Genomic DNA, 13,523 nt, shown 5'->3' on the forward strand with positions numbered 1-13,523 from the left:
CGTTGTCTTATTCCTGATCTTAGTGGAAATGGTCTCAGCTTTTCACCATTGAGGACAATGTTGGCTGTGGGTTTGTCATATATGGCCTTTATTATCTTGCGGAAAGTTCCCTGTATGCCTACTTTCTGCAGGGTTTTTATCATAAATGGCTGTTGAATTTTGTCGAAAGCTTTCTCTGCATCTATTGAGATGATCATATGGTTTTTCTCCTTCAATTTGTTAATATGGTGTATCACATTGATTGATTTGCGTATATTGAAGAATCCTTGCATTCCTGGAATAAACCCCACTTGATCATGGTGTTTGATCCTTTTAATGTGCTGTTGGATTCTGTTTGCTAGTATTTTGTTGAGGATTTTTACATCTATGTTCATCAGTGACATTGGCCTGTAGTTTTCTTTCTTTGTGACATCCTTGCCTGGTTTTGGTATCAAGGTGATGGTGGCCTCGTAGAATGAGTTTGGGAGTGCTCCTCCCTCTGCTATATTTTGGAAGAGTTTGAGAAGGATAGGTGTTAGCTCTTCTCTAAATGTCTGATAGAATTCGCCTGTGAAGCCATCTGGTCCTGGGCTTCTTCTGTTTGTTGGAAGATTTTTAATCACAGTTTCCATTTCAGTGCTTGTGATTGGTCTATTCATATTTTCTATTCCTTCCTGATTCAGTCTTGGCAGGTTGTGCATTTCTAAGAATTTGTCCATTTCTTCCAGGTTGTCCATTTTATTGGCATAGAGTTTCTTGTAGTAATCTCTCATGATCTTCTATATTTCTGCAGTGTGAGTTGTTATTGAGTCAAAGAATTAAAAGCGTGCTGGAGAAAGTCGGACAGAAACTTTCACAAATAAGCCAACTGGGCAATTAATAGCTCTCCTTCCCTTGTGAACAGTTTTATTCATTTTTAAGAATCATGCAGCAGTCCATAAATATTGCATCCTTGACGTCCCCACTGTAGTGTGCCCATGAGTGTACTCCAGGGAGTGAGGGGTACACAGCTGGCACAACAGTACACACATACTTACACACACTAGGTGTGCAGATCCTAAAGCAAAGTGAGCAAGCAGCATGCCAAGGTCAGGTGAACAGGACACAAACTCTCCCCAGGTGAGATGGCTTAACGTGTGTGTATCCGTGCCCAGGAGATGCCCCAGCGTGGGCATGACCTCTGGTGGGATGGGACTGGGGAGGAGAAGGAAAAAGCGCTCTGTGAGAAGGCTGGGATCACCACACCACCCGGAAGTGAGCTCATAGGTGAGCTCCGACCTGAGTGTGGCCGGAAGGAGCTCCAGGCCTCTGGTTAGTCTGTGTCCTTGTGTGAGAAACCAGGCCCCGTCATATTCTCTGTGGGTCAACTGCTAACAACATGACCATCCCCAGATGATAACTGGGGCGGCTGTCCGGTTCCCCGACCAGGCTCTGTGCCCTGTTCCCTGATCCCAGCCCTTTTGGATGGGATATTTCTGCTCGCCAAAGAGCTAAATGAAGGCAAAGAGGTGAGGGGATGGCGAGAGAGCAGGAACTGTCTGAGAAACAGGAGTGAAGGGCCACTTCTCACCCGGGTATGTCTTGGTTATGGAACCAAGGCCTTGAGGAATCTCTCTGAGCCTCTTCCTGGGAGAAGACAGACCCTCCAGAAAGGGTGAAGACAATGGCTTCCAGTTAGGGTTCCTGGCCACTGTGGCAACTGTTTACCTGCATCTCCTTCATCTCAGGTAACACCACACTCTGAATACTACCTGCCCGGAGAGGAGGTGGATCTGTATACCACCAACCCAGGCTAAGGGAGCGCCCCCTTCCCTAGTGCTTCTGGGACTCAGACTTCAAGGAGATCAGGAAGTGTGGTTATTGCTGGAATCATCAATATGAAAGGGGCTGTAAGAATGTTTCGGGGAAAGGAAGGACATTAAATGGGGCCTGAAACAGCAGAGCCCACTGCAGGATTTCAGAGCGGGTGGACACGGGAACTCAAGGCAGAAGCTGAGATTCAGGCTTGGCTCATGTAGTGTCTGTCAGGACCACAGGCCTCCCCCTGCTCACCCTCAGGGCAGGATGTGAACCACAACCACCAGGCAGTGAGGGTCACCACGCACCTGGTGGCGCAAAGCAGCCACACAGGAGGTGCAAAACATGCCCTGGCAGTGGGCTCTCTTTGAGGCCTTGGGAAGGACCCTGAAAAGCTCTTCTAGGGCAACAATTCCAACTACTAATTCAGGCCATCATGGTGGGCATAGCCTAGGGCTCTGTCATATCTCAGCCTCACAAAATGTTGGATCCCACTTTGCTTCTCAATCTCATGCTCCACTAAATAACCACCTCTTCCAAAAGCCAGCAGACAATGCATCTATCAGAGAGCTATGAGGAATCCATTGATAACACTAGTGTTGAGGGAGGAACAGCCAACAGCTTACGGTCTTGCTGTTTCAGGCTGTTATTTCTATGCCCTACACCAGAGTGAGGTGGGGTGCACATGTGATTTGAACAATATCTCTAAATCTCTGATGAGCCTATGGAAGGCAGTACCTCCGGCTCCCCCCATCAGGCTCAGCTGATCTGGAGGACAGGGGAGGAAAACCGGTGGGGTGGGGAGCCTCCCAGACCACCACTGACCCCAGCTCAGCCCTTCCCCCAACCTCCTTTGGGGTTCCTGGGCACCAAATGAGAACCACCACCGGTCCACCCCTCTCTCAGCTTCTTTCTTCAACTCTTTCAGAAAAGCGGGGTGGAGACGGGGGCAGCAGGGATAAGAATGCCACCTGACAGGGCGGTAGTGATGAAACGTGATAATATACGACAGTCCCTAACAAGTGCCTGGTACATAGAGGGGGTCAAAAATGCCTTTGCAGTGTCACCTTAGGATGGAGCCCCAGGCCTTCCTGAGTGCACCTGATCATAAAGAAGTCCCCGGTAGGTCATCATTTAACTGAGGGGTTCTCAGATTCAAGGCCTCCTTCCTAAGCAGACACACGAGGCATAGCCTCTGCTACCAGAAGCAAGAACTGTTTTCCCAACCAACCTTCTGGTGGTTGCCACTGCTTCTTGTCCTTGAGAGAGGAGCTCCTAATGCATTTTGAGGGAAACCCCACTTACAGTGCAATATGGCTTTCCCTTCTCACAGGAGTCATCCCCCAACGCCACCCCAAACTGCAGGTCTCAGATTGGTCATGATGTCCCAGAGACTAGAAAATGCCAGATGGGTGTTTGTAATGAAGTCACCCAAACTCTTGAGTCTTCTTGGTCTACCTCCTAAGGAGAAAAAAAAGAAAAGATGCACAAGAAATAACCAGTCTGTAGGCCACAGCTCCACCTGAAGATCAAGATACAGTGGAAACATTCCAGAGAGTCTCTGCAAAGGGTCTCATGAGCTGCAGTTCGAGTGGCTTTAGCCCACAAGGAGAAAAGAGGTTTCCAGTCCCTTCTGAGAGGGGAAGGATCACGGTTGCGGAAGAAGATGAGTCTGGGAGAAGGGTCAGGTGCCCTCAGCATCCAGCTTTCACGTGGGTCTCAAAAGTCTCCGTGTGTCTTGCTGAGGATGCCCAGGAGGTCAGTGGTGCCATGAGGCCAGGATGGGATGTGAGAACGGGAGGAGAGCCCTGGTACAGGGGCTAAGGCTCTCAGATGGCCAAAGGATCCCACACGCAGAGCCTGTTCTCGGGGTCCTCCAGGCTGCCAGAAGATGAGCGTCTGCACTGCGTGTTCCGACGACTGACCACGTTGTCGTCAGCCTGCCAGGCACCTGAGAAGAGGAAAGGAAGGTTACCGGACCTTTGGTTTGGTGTAGATGGTGTCTCTGGCAGGACAGTCCGGAGTTTGGCACGAAAACTGGCAAGATGCGCATTACCTGGAACTCCCACAGGGTGCAAACCACAGCACGTGAAACTTGGGAGCAGTGGCGTCCACTGGGCTAGGGACAGTCATGGCCACGGTGGCCCTCTGATGGAGGGACATGCAGGATGGTCCTTGTTTTGTGAGCTTGCCGTAGGCTCCACCTTTGTATCTTTATTTGGTCTTGAAGTTTCCCTAAGTGTTACAGCGGACCAGGAAAAGAAACTGAGTCTGGCTGAGACTTTCACGAGAGCAGGAGGAGGTGAAGGGGAGGGAGAAGAGTGTGTTAATTTGGGCTCAGAGTTAGTGTTTGCTGTGGGGGCCAGGGTGGGGCAGGAAGGGACTGGCTGCCCAGCAGGGTGCCAGGGACCAAATGGCATGGCAGAGAACAGAGTGACAGCTGTTCCTCTCCTTCTGCACCTGAACAGCCCACCGAGAGTTGCTATCAGCTGGTGCCACCAACCCCAGGAGACATTAGCTCCAGAGCTTTGGGGTCCCCCGGGTACCATCCACGAAACTCATCATCTTCCCCCCTTGTACTGCAGTTCCTGCACGAGAAGCACCCGCTGCCCATGCTGGAAACCCACTCTTGGTGCTTCTCTCTCCTTCATGCTCTGTATCCAATCCACCATGACCTCCTGCTTGTTCAAGCTCTAGTAAGGTCTAAATCTGTAGTCAGAAAACCGGGTTACAGCCCCAGCTTGTAACGTACTGACTGTGTGACCTTGGGCAGGTCACTGTACTTGGAGCCCAGGTTTTCCCATCCATCAGATGGGAGACAAGTACTTACTCCCCAGGGATGCTGTGAGACTAAGCGAGGTGACATTGAAGAGTGGTGAGCAGGGCGCCTGACTCACAGAATGTGCGCGAAAACCATCCGCCCCCCAGGCCTTGCTCAGGCTACACTCATCTCCCCCAAGTCGTCCTCCCATCCCACAGACTGACTCCATCTGATTCAGTCCCCCCAGTGCAGCGAGATGCCCCTTCTGAAGGGAGAGGATGAAGCCCTAACCCCCTGAGTTTGGGGAAAGCCTTCCATTCTCTGGCCGAGGACTGCTGAGCTGCTTCTTCCAGCACCTGCCCCCAGAAGGCCCCCCCTGAAGCCAGATGGGGTCCAGCATGCTCCGAAGTGTTCCCCCACTGGCCCGTACGACCACCCAATTTCTCATGCTGTGTGGAAATTGCTGGATCCTCCAGCACACGGTGATCTCTTCCAGGGCAGAGCCGAGAGCCATGCCCTTCAGAGGGCTCAGTTCGTGGACGGAGCCAGCTGACCCTGGAGGGTGGGCGTGAGGCTCACTGTGTCACATTTGAGGGAGTCCACTCACCAATGTCTGGGTTCAGCTTCAGGTTAGGCCAGCCCAAGACACGAAACCCTTTAATGGCAGAAGCACTGGGATTCAGCGGGTATAAATTGTGTATACCCATAAATGTCCTGGTGTGCTACTCCGCCCTAAGGGTCTAATAATAGTCTTGTGGAGGTGGACCCCAGGGGAAGGGGAGTGAGTGGGACAGGAAAAGTTTAGGTATCTCTCACAGCCTGATGGAATGCGGGGATCTGTACTCCCTGGGGGTACCGGAGTCCGGCACATGGGTCCACAGTGCTTTACCGCTCTAAGGGTGACAAGATGAAGAGCAGGCAAGATTGCCCTTTTAAGTTAGGAACCCCCAGATGAAATAAGTTGTTCCTTCATTTTATATAATTTGGTAGATCTCATACTTATTCCTCTGTGTTTAATGGGCAGGACTCCGGAACTGCGGCTGTTTGGTATGAAAGACCAAAAGCAAATGGTAAAAAGTAGAGAAGACACACACACACACACGCGCGCACACGCACGCGCACACACACACACACACAGAAAGTCAAATCAAAACACTGCCGCAGCCTCACCGCCACCACCACTGGCTGCCAGGCTGCCTGGCTCTGAATTCTTGAGTCCTTGCTACAAACACCACCGGTCCAGATTCTGAGCCAGGGCTGAAAACTGGCTCCTTCTGAAACAGCCTCAAGACTCAGACCTGAAGTCTCTGATCTCCCCAGCTTCTTAGTACAGTCGGTGGTGCTCTTTCCTCTAAAAAGGCTTCTGCCAGACCCTCGGCGAAACCCTGCTGCTACGTGCATCCTGGATGCAGAAGGTAAGCCTGGAAGGCGCAGGAGGACTTCCTGAGCGAGTGCTGCCATTCTGTCCAGCCCTCAGCCAGAAAAGGGAGCCTGGAGATTGAAAATCCTTCACGGGAGGTAGAGAAATGTGGTTCCCACTTAATTCCATCCTCAGGCTCAGAAACGGGGAAGTGAGGAGACCTCTAGAGGCAGATTTGGGGAGCACATCTAGGGGGATTCCACACACCTCTTTCCTGCCTCTACCCAGCCACTAATTAAATTTAAGGTCTGTAACAGTTCCACCATCTTGTAGAGTTTCTCTCCAAGAAAAGAGAAAGTTAATTCCGATTTTTCCTTAGTATCTGAGAAGCATAGCCCTTCCTAGTGGCGTCTTAGTCTTGGGTTATTTCAGGTCTCCATAAGTACTTTTCTTTGTTTTGTTTTTGGCTGTGCAGTGGCTTGGAGGATCTTAGTTCTCCGACCAAGGATTGAACCAGGTCACTGAAATGAAAGTGCTGAGTCCTTACCTCTGGTCGGCCAGGGAATTCCCTCCATAAGTACTTTTAGATTTCATCGGTATGCCCAATCCTGTCGAATGCCATCATTTAAAAACATCTGTATCGGGCTTCCCTGGTGGCGCAGTGGTTGAGAGTCTGCCTGCCGATGCAGAGGACATGGGTTCATGCCCTGGTCCGGGAAAATCCCAGATGCCACGGAGCGTCTGGGCCCGTGAGCCATGGCCGCTGAGCCTGCGCATCCGGAGCCTGTGCTCCACAATGGGAGAGGCCACAACAGTGAGAGGCACGCGTACCACAAAAAACAAAACAAAACAAAACAAAAACATTTGTATTTCCACTAATAAACTCAAATTATCTTTGCTTTTTCCCATCACACTCCCCAGAGCCTTTTCACAGTATTGTCACTGGTCCTCTGGCCACTATCCTGACGCCTGTGTGATACTCCATCAGGTTCCTTGGGGCCCCATCTACCTAGCATGGCCTCACGCTTCTAATCGGCTCACCACCTACAATGGTCAACTCAGATTTCCTCCCTTTGAGAACCTTGCAGAACAATCTCAGAACATACCATCGCCCCCCCCCCGCACCTTGGTCTCAGGGCCAAAGAAGACCCAGAGGCTTCTTAGTGGAAGAGGTGCTGGAATGACACAGGTGCTTTCTCAACATCAATCCCACAAGGCTGATGAGAGCAGCGAGGATGGGTACCTGAGCCATCCTTGCCGCGAGCTGGGGCTCCTGGCAGAGCACCTGTGGGCCTGGGGAGGGTGGACCATGGGATGCTCCCCGGGCTCCCTCCTTGTGGGCGCTCCATGAGGGGAGTGGCATCCATGTGGGGAGGGAAACAGCGTGGAGAGGGAGACCAAGTGCCTGAGAAGCTGTCCTGACGGCCAAGCCAGCCTGAGGCACCTCAGTCATAGGATGGAACTTTGAATTTACAGCTGAGCGTGGTGAGTTCTGTTGATTCCACGAGACCTACCACAGTGGATGCTCCTGTCATTGACCTGACATTAACCCGACAGATGCTTCCAGAGAGTTCCCCAGCTCTTTACTACCAGTGTGACGCTAACAGCAGAACATGAGAAACCTTTTACCAAGAGAGCAGATGCACTTTCCTTCTCCCGTAAGAGCCCTTGAGACCTCGGGGTGAGGCTACGATGCGACCGTCAACTCCCTCTCCCGGCAGCTGCCACTGTCATTCGGTTTCATGTCTGGCCTGAACGGTGAAGCCAGTTTAATCTGAGAATGGCTGGCTCTCGAGATCACCATAAAGAAGCCCAGGCATTGTTTTCCTTCCAGGTCTCGCTCCCCTGCCGCAATCCCAGAGTGGAATAAACATCCACCAGCAGGTTGGCCCGAAGGAGTTAGGGAGAGGAGGAAGCACAAGGCCTGGGGTCAGTTTCCACCAGCATGGGTGGCTGAAACAATTCCCAGGAGCTCTCTCTGCCAAACACGGGGGTTGGTGGGGAGCCACTGCGGGGAGGCAGGAGCCTAGATTCCTCTCTTGAAACCCAGTGAGCGGCTGGCCGGCACAGCTGCCACAGACTCAGGGCGGAGTGAGGGCAGAGATGGCATCTTCCCCAACTAGTGACCAAAACAAATCCTGCCTGTAACCTTTGCCACAGAAGCATCCCCACTTTTGTGGAACAGGGATTAATCTAGTCTCACAAATATGTTTTTTCCTGGAAAATTTCAGCATATTAAATACAGGCTCTTGCCAGTTAGGAACGGAAGCCTCAGCGAGGGCCCCTCGGATGTGCGTGCGCCCAGCAAGCTTGGGGTTGGGTGTGGGTGAACATGAACTTTCACACGAAGTCTGGATAACCTAAATGAGTTTCAAAATAAACAAACTGGACAGACAGACGTACATTTGGCAAAAAGACATGAGAAACAAATGGACAGGCAGAAGCCAGGTAAAGAGTAGGAAGGCAGGAAGTGAAGTGTACCCTGGACCTCAGCCACTCTGGCCCAGGCCTGGCTGGGTCAACGCTAAGTGGGAAGGGACCGGACAGCCCCTGGGAAGGCCGTGGGAGGTGTCTCTGGGGATTATGGCTTCCTCCACCACAAGCCTTCATGGGGCCAGAGGGGTGAGAACCTGGGTCTTTTGCAATCTGATGGAGAGTGGCAACCACAGGAGTTTGTGTCCCTCCAGCACCTGTAACCACGTCGCCAAGAGAGTAAAGCACTGGACCCATGACGGGACGTGGCTGTCCTGAAGCTTAAGTATGTCCAGGGCATGTTTAAGAGATTACAAACCACGCAACATGAAGGCAGTCTCTGCTGTGAACCCAGGAGGGGCAATTTCGACCTAGTCCACCGGGCAAGATGTGGCTTTAGAGCCATGGTTGGTGAAGCCCTTGGTGAGCACGGAGCAGAGAGACATCAGTGCGCAGAGTGTGACTGACAGGTGGGCTCCTCCTGAGAGCTCATCCCGGATTCAGTTTAGTGTCATGAGAAGGAATAAGGGGCACGTTGATGGCCCTGATTGAATTTATAGAGTTAGGGCTCCAGGGAGAAGAGTCACCCTCGACCCCTGATCGTTCCTTTGGGATCCAAATCTAGGGAGCACAAGGCAACTGGTGGTCGCCCAGGGCTCACTGGGTCACAGAGCTAGTCTATAAAATGCAGGCTTTGAAATTCCTCTCTGATCCTAACTAACCACTCTCCTCTGAGGGGCTACAGGTTCCCTTTTCAAGGGCTCAGGCTCTCTTTCCAAGACCTTATCACAGAGGCCGTGTCTGCCTTAAACTGCCTGTTGATGGAAACAAGACCAGGCCCCCTGCCATGGGATCTGCAAGATCATGATGGAGGGGGCACGGTCAGGCCAAATCGGAAGGCTTTGTGGGTATTTTTGCGCCTTTCTCCATGCCCAAATAGATTCGTTTAGAGCAGAGTCGCTCTTTGCCCAAGGACTCTCCCGAGGCCGCCTCACTTCCTTTCAGCAACTGGCTCCCAGCACCTTAGCAAAGCCCATGCCTTCTTGCAGGAACTGCAGGGCAGGAGATGGGTGTCCTAGGGTGAGAGCAGGGGTGCGAGCAGGGGAGCATCTCCCACCAAGTTCAGGTTCAGCAGACTGCCACTCACCGGTTAAGCAGACCACACAGCACAGCTTATTGTCCAGTGCTTTCATGCTGGCGATGTCAAAGTCATTGTTATTGTCACACACCATACCTAGAAATGCGAATGTCCTCTGGCCTGTAACGGAGTTAAGGCAGTTAGAGAGGACCTGGCTGTGTTTTTCTCTGCTTTGCTGTCCTTAAAATAAAAATCTTAAGGATGGAGACAAAATCATCAAATCATATTTCAAAAAAAAGTCAATAATTAAGTGGGGAGAGTGGACAATAAAGGAAACTGTGTGGGTACGTTTGTGTTCTCGCTCTGTTCTGCACTGTTTCCTTAACTGGCCCCTTTCCAGCCTTTGTTCCTGGGAAATCAGGCGCTGGGGAGGTCTGTGGGATTCAGACACACAGACCCTGGCCCACAGCAGAGCTAAGCCAGGCTGGAAGAGCTAGGAGAGCCACGGGGGAAGTGACCCCAGGCTCCGGCCTGTGTCTTTCGGTGCACGTGGGGTGTGTTTATGACCACAAGGCTCTGCGAAATGACTAATACATAAAATGGCAATTAAAGCTCTTTGGTCCCGTAATTTTGCACCTCAAATCAAAGAATCGCATCGCTGGCAAAATTATGTTTTATTTTCTTTGAGACTTAATTTGCTATTCTGAGGATGTTTTAAGGGGATGACCAGAAACCTACAGTCGTGTAAGATGGGAAGGGGACAGTTTTAGATGTTATTTTTTCAAGCCCCCCACCCGTTTTTTTTTTTTTTTCCTTGGTGAAAGGCAGAGGAAGAAACATACATCTACTGTGTACAGCATGTCAGGTGGAAACCACATATGGAATGTCAGGCGGAAAGCACGTACTGCCCTGTGCCTTTTAGAAGCAAATATTCTACTGGGGACGACAATCACAATGGAGAACTCAGAGCCTTGCGCCCTGAAGACATCAACCGAGGGGAGGTAGCGCCCAACCCCGGCTTGGTTGGCGTGCGCGGGCAACAGAGGCACAGCCTGGGCGACCACCCCTCCTCCGGCACTACTTGGCCAGGAGAGAGTGGTCATGTGCACATGTGCACCCCCTGCACACCACACCACCCACCAAGCAACCACCATGGCCAAAGCAGAAGCGACTAGCATGACATCTGCATCCAGGCTGGGATCCAGGTTTGCTCTAGAGGTTGCCCTTCTGTGGAGGCACCTCAGAGGAGCAGACGGAAGATACACCGGTTCCGGGGACACCTGGTCCTACAATTCCACGTGGGATTCCCAGCTCGCCTAACCCCCCCCACCCGCCACTTCCTTGCTCTATATGTAGGTCCTTCCTTCGCTTCTCGGCTTACTAGAAACAAACTTTTTCCGACTGAAGATATGATTGACCTTATTTACAAAACAGAAATAGAGTCACAGGTGTAGAAAACAAACTTATGGTTATGGCGGGGGGCAAGAGAGGGGAGGGATAAATTGGGAGATTGGGATTGACATATACACACTACTATATATAAAATAGATAACTAATAAGGACCTGCTGTAGAGCACAGGGGACTCTACTCAGTACCCTGTAATGGCCTATATGGGAAAAGAATCTAAAAAAAGAGTGGATATATGTATATGTATAATTGATTCACGTGGCTGTACAGCAGAAACTCACACAACATTGTAAACCAACTCTTGCAATTAAAAAAAAAATATCTACTTGAGGCCTGAACGATGGTAAAGAGACTCGTTCCAATAGCCTACAAACACTAGTGCACGCTGAGCTGCTAACGTCTCTTCACCTCACATTTGCTGTGCCGCCAGGGCTGTGATCCTTCTGCTACTGTAACACCAGCCGTTTTCTTCACTAAAGCAGGAAAACCTACTGCCTAACAGTCGGTTCCCCCAAGGGGAGGAAGCTGTTCTCCTGCTGCAGATGAACTTTGGGGCTGCTAGAGCAGTTCTGTGAGACTCAGCTGAGAAGCTGAAGCAGGAAGGAAGGTGATGGCAGTTGCCCAAGAAGCTTCAGGATCTACTCAACGTAGATGGAGAACTCCATGTATCTTCTGCAGCCTTGGCTCAGAGGCCCAGAAAGAGCCAGGAAGGCTGCTGAGGTCCTCAGATACCCTGCTTGCTTTGATATTCCATCAAGGAGACAACCTTTCCCCAAAGCCACACCCTTGAGCAGTGCCACCAAGTCACACCAGTGCCCCTTTCTCTACCCTTCAGAGAATACCCGGGAAAGAAATATAATAAAAGCGAGCAAAAGACCAGGTCTTTTACCATCTTCTTGTGTGGGTGATCCATCCTCTTCTTCTAGAACATCATTTCGCTAGGACAGAAGGAAGGCACTGTGAGTCCATAAAGCAGTGAAATGAGTCTACTGATTGTCAGAAGACAGAACTAATCACCCTCATGGTATCCAGACATTTCCTGTCCGTGTGAGATGGCTGGGAGGCCCAGCAGAGGCAGATTTTGCTTGGCGAGGCAGGATCGGCCCGTAGGGACCAGGTCTGAGGCACGTTCCAGAGGGACCAGGTCTGAGGCACCTTACAGAGGGACCCTGGGACTGTCAGGTATAGCCTTGGTAATAGTTCAGCTCACACTGTTTCTCTCAGGTGGAAATAAAAGTTGTCAAATGAAAAAGCAAACCGTGAGATCATAAAACTTTCAGGAACCCTTTAGGATCCCCAGTCCCATCCAGATACTCCTTTGAGAACATCTGGCTCAAGAGAAAGTTGTAGAGTCCCCACTGGGAGCTGGGCATTCCATATACTTCAGGCACACCTCCGTCAGAGCACTTCTCACGCTGAGTTATAACTCTGATTCCTCCATCAGATGGAGCTGCAGAATGGGTGGGATGGGTGGATTCGGGGTGTGGGCAGGGAACAGCCATGTCACTCGGTCTTTGTGTCCCCCAGTGCCAGGAAGATGTGAGATGCCTGTGCCAGGTAAATACTAAGTGAATTGGAGGACAAACACCTCTCAAGGGTCTCGCCTGGAAGACTTCCCTCTGGAACTCACCCCACACCTATTACGCTGAGACCAGCACACTCTGCTAACCGGACAGTCCCTCTGCTCTGCACCCTGCCTCTAACAGATCCAAGAGCACCACCTTGGAAGGCTTCTTCCAGAACAGCCCCCATCCTATTTGCATCCTGTGCCAGCGCTGGCAGTCCCACTGACTGTGGAGGGGCACCAGCGTCCACCTTGCTCTTACCTCTGCATCCTGCTCTTCAGCTGTGGCGACGAGGCCTGCAAAGTTGCAGTCTGGAGACGCCGCTGGCGTCATCTGCCAAGGAGCAACAAAAGTCAAGGTGCAAATGCCACCGGCTCTCCTACCCAGCTCTCCTGGCAGCAAACCCAAACCAAGTCCTCAGGACAGAAGTGGTGCCACATGGAAGTTCACAACTGAGGGAGTCTTTGATTCAACAACCCGGTAACGTGTTTTCCAGGGCTCCCCTCCCGAGCACTGGGGGGCTTTGCCGATCTCCCTGGCAGGCCCTGGACTGAGGTCCTTGGGACTCGTGTACACAGCAGAGCAGAGCGGCGAGGGCGATCCCATGCTCCTCTCTTACGTCTCCTTTTTCTGAGGGGGTCCTGCTGGCAGCCCGGGGGCAGGGGACAGCCTCCCCGTCCTCTTCCGTGCCAGGGGCGATGTAGGAGCCGGACATGGAGGAGACGGTGTCGGTGCTGATCTGGGAGGACACCATGGACATGACCTTCCTTCTTCAAGTCTGGGTCCCCAGTATGTTGAGGGGGGCAGAGGCGGGGAGAAGACTGTTTCCTGCCCTCAGCTCAGCTCTTCAGGAGGCCTGGCGCATTTGCTTCAGGCCAGCATGGAATCCCATCCCGGGGGCCTTCCCGTCACTGGAGCTGGGGGTGGCCTGTCCCGTGGGCAGATGGCGAGGGTCCCCAAAGACTGAGTTCCTGAACATTGCCCCTCATCCCTTTCCTGGCTGGCGATACATGGGGGAGGGAGGATAGGGACGAGGTGGGAAGTGAGGAGACAGAAAGCTGGCTTCTTGCTTTGGGAAGGGACTGCACCACACCTGAGGGTGA

At 51.9% G+C, this 13,523-nt stretch overlaps 1 pseudogene across 1 annotated transcript in view; it reads right to left on the minus strand.

Moving 5' to 3' along the window:
• Positions 1-3,517: 3,517 nt before the first annotated feature.
• The window catches only part of LOC308610178 (E3 ubiquitin ligase RNF157-like), a 233,694-nt pseudogene continuing 223,688 nt past the window's right edge, over positions 3,518-13,523 (minus strand). Inside the window, exon 19 of the transcript in view lies at positions 3,518-3,727. The product of the transcript in view is annotated as an E3 ubiquitin ligase RNF157-like (transcript). The remainder of the gene's footprint in view (positions 3,728-13,523) is intronic.

Source organism: Mesoplodon bidens (genome assembly GCF_964165515.1).
Source record: "Mesoplodon bidens genome assembly, contig: HAP1_SCAFFOLD_84, whole genome shotgun sequence".
Lineage (NCBI taxonomy): Eukaryota > Metazoa > Chordata > Mammalia > Artiodactyla > Ziphiidae > Mesoplodon > Mesoplodon bidens.